The sequence below is a fragment of the Sesamum indicum genome, linkage group LG11 (assembly GCF_000512975.1).
Source record: "Sesamum indicum cultivar Zhongzhi No. 13 linkage group LG11, S_indicum_v1.0, whole genome shotgun sequence".
NCBI lineage: Eukaryota > Viridiplantae > Streptophyta > Magnoliopsida > Lamiales > Pedaliaceae > Sesamum > Sesamum indicum.
This window is the reverse complement of record NC_026155.1, coordinates 3,330,442-3,334,387: the sequence shown is the minus strand read 5'-3', so window position 1 is coordinate 3,334,387 and position 3,946 is coordinate 3,330,442.

Sequence of the window (3,946 nt, the reverse complement as noted above, 5' to 3'; positions counted from 1 at the left end):
TAAGTTATTTTTTGGTTAATATCTACAAACTTGGTGAATTTTAACTAAATGATGGACTTATTTGTTAGACGTAAGCAAACTTCAGGGATAGTATATGTAATTTGTCAAACTACAGAGGATCTAAGTATAATTACATCAAATCTTAGAAGAGGAGAGTGTAATTATCCCTTTAATTTAGGCAACAATGAGATAGATAATCACGTGTCCATAGAACATAGCTTTTTTGATACACCTCAGGACTCAACCCCGATTCAGGATCAAATTGGCCTAATTTAAAAAGTGGATTGGTTGGGTACAGGCTCGTTTAGAATTAGATATGGCCTATTGGGCCATTTTGTTTTCCTTTTAATAATGGTTGGAATATGATTTTTTTTAATTAATTTAAGTTGGCTATTTTAATAGGTTTTCTTTATTCTTTTGAAACTCTAAAATTTTTGTTTTTATTATTCTACTTCTAATTTTTTACATATTAATTCATTAATGCTCTTCGTTTATTTGTTTTAAGTTTATTTTAAGCCTCTTTTGAATTTGTTATTATCTAAATTTATTATTATAATTATAAGCTTGTTAAATCAAATTATTATTTAAGCTCATTATATAGTTTAACATTTCTTTTTGTTATAATTTTTTCTGTAATTTAATTTATTATTTATTTCACAAAATAATTATAAAACTAAGTAGTTGTTCAAAAGAACACCTCATTTTCATAAAAAAAAAAAAAAAATAAACAGGCATAACTGGGCTTGGTCTAAGCCTCAACGGGGCTAGTTCACGAGCTGGACTTAGATTTAAAAATGGACCCTTTGGAGCCCATTTAAAAGTTCAAGACCATCCCAAAACCAGTTGTAAACAGTAGTTGATCAATCTTAGGCCGAGCTTTTTTGGACTGATCTGTGCTAGTCTAGGGCCAGCCCAACTATCTGTGCACCTTGAGGTACACCTTCAAAGCATGGTGGTAAATAAAAGAAAGGATAAATTATATTTTGTCCTTCAAACTATATTCATTTTTACACTTTACAATCTAAACTCTTTTTGTAGCAACTTAACATCTCAACTTTGAAAAATCTATACTTTGCAATATATAACCGTTTTTCAGTGATTTTTTTCTATTATAAAAAAATCACATGCACTGCACATGCGATATTTAAAAGTCATGTATAAGTAAAAAATTCACGTGTGTACTGCATCTGATACTTTTTTCAGCAAATAAATCGATCAAAAACTTGTGATATATGAAAAAATATAAATTTAATAAAGTTGATATAATAAATTAAAAAATAAAAGATAGCAAACTGTACATAGATACAATTAAAAATCGCAAGATGTGATTTACCCAAACAAGAATCACAAAGTTTCTTTAAATCATGAGGATTGTTTCGTTTTCGTAAAAGTGTCTGCAACAGGTAAAAGTTAGTATTCGTTATTTTTTAATTAAAAATAAATTGAAAATAATATATATATTTTTTAGTTTATGCCTTTAAATTGGTTGATGTGACAAATTTATAAATTTTAAATTGTTTTTCCATAATCTTCAATTTTAGCCTTTTTTTTTTCATCCTTTAATTTCATATTAAAATACTAATCACTTACGCATAAATAAAATTAACAATTTAACTTTTGCAGTATATGTCCACTCAAAGAATAAAAAATCTACTGCAAACTCCCCGCAGCAATAGTCTAAAGAATTGTGGGAAAAGTATTATTTTAGTTCTCTAAGTATGCCTAATTTTAATTTTAGTCCGATAATTATGTCCATTTTTTGTTTAGGTCCAGTAACTTACGAAATTGCTTACTTTTAGTCCTCTGACAGATTTTCGGACAATTTTACCCCTATGCAACTTTTGAAAGGCAGTTTTAGTCCATATGTACTCATAGGGTAAAATTGTCTAAAAATCTGCCAGAGGACTAAACATAAGCAATTTCATAAGTTACTGGACCTAAACAGAAATGGACATAGTTATCGAACTAAAATTAAAATTAGGCATACTTAGCGGACTAAAATAATATTTTTTCCAAGAAGTGTTGCAATAGTTTTGTGTGGAAATATAGGCTCGGCCTTAAGTTAGCTTCTCCAGCAAAAGGTGTGCACGAAGCGCATTTGCAGGTGAGAATTATGCTTTTTTGCAAGTTTTGAGAAAAATGTTTTTAATTTTTGGATTGTGGACTAATCACACGTCTGTGAATCCCCAACTTCTTCATAATATCCACCCCATATCTCATCCAACCTTTGTACACCTTCCTGATGGTACCAAACAAAAAATCACACATACAGGAACCTCTCTTTACATAAAAACCTTACACTCACAAATATGCTGAATTTACTTTCAGTCCCAAAGCTGTGTACCTCATCTTCCAGTAATTGTGTTTTTCACTCTACTCACTGCGTCTTGTAGGTCCAGGAGAATAGACAAATTCTTGGAGTAGGAAAATTGGTGGAGAGCATATACATTCTAGACAAGGCTTCTTTTTCTCCTGAACTATTTCACTTGTACATGAAACCAAAATGTTTCCATAGTCTTACTTCTGATACAGAAATGTGGACATCCTACCATGAATGTACTGCACCATGTTACTGAAATAAACAAATCTATCTCAACAACAAAACTGGAATGTACTGTGTGCCCTCTTGCTAAACAACATAGGTTATCCTTTCCTTCCAGCAGTACACACACCTCTCACATCTTTGATGAATTCACCTTGATATTTGGGGACCATATAAATTGCCATCTATTAGGGGTGTCATTACTTCTTGACAATAGTGGACGATTAGTCGAGCTACTTGGATTTTTTTCCTCAAACTTAAGACCCAAGTTCCACAAACACTAGAACATTTTTTAAAATGATTCAGACACAATTCCAAGCCTATTTCAAAACTGTAAGGTTTAATCATGGGACTGAATTTGTCAACATCCTTTGTCATACATTGTTCCAATCTCTTGGTATTATTTACCAAACTTTATGCCCTCACACACCTCAACAAAACGGGGTGGTTGAGATGAAGCACAAACTTATATTGGAAATGGCTAGAGCACTTTTATTCCATCCATCCTTGCCAAAGAAATTTTGGGGAAAGGTTGTTCTTATTGCTACTTATCTCATTAACAGATTACCAACACCTATCTTGAGCTAGAAATCTCATTTTGAACTCCTATATAACAAGAAACCACCTTTAGATCATCTCAGAGTGTTTAGATGTCTATGTTATGCCTCAAATGTATCACCTCATAAATCAAAATTTGACTCAGAGCATCTGCTTGTGTTTATCTTGGCTACAACCATACATAAAAGGGCTACAGATTGTATGATTTTCAGTTAAACACTACTTTCAGCTCCGAAGATGTGGTGTTTCATGAATCCACTTTCCCTTTCAAAGTCATTTATCCCCCCACAGATTCTGTTTCCCTTCATCTTATCTCTTTAGATACAGACACCACACATGACACTAATTCTGATGATCCCCCTTCTTCTGAATCTCATGTTCAGACCCTTTTCCAACCACAGATGCATCGCCACCCCTTAGAAGATCCACTGGACATATTTCTAAAACTATTTGGCTTGCAGACTATGAGTGTCACTGCTCCACCTCTTGTCATCCTTCTACGTTTACTCCTACACACATGCATTTTGTTGCTCTTTTGTCTTAACACAGGAACCAAGGACATTTGCTCAGGCTTGTAAGGACCAACATTGGGTGGAGGCAATGGAGAAGCAAATACATGCACTTGAAAGTGATGAAACTTAGGAGATAACACAACTGCCACCTGACAAGAAAGCAAATGGTTCAAAATGGGTGTTCATGCTGAAAATGAACCCGAATGGTAGTGTGGAAAGATACAAGGCTTGTCTTGTGGCTAAGGGTTATAATCAAATTGAGGGAGTGGATTTTTTTGATAGTTTTTCCTCTGTAGCCAGAACTGTTATTGTAAGGGTGTTGTTGGTTGTTGCT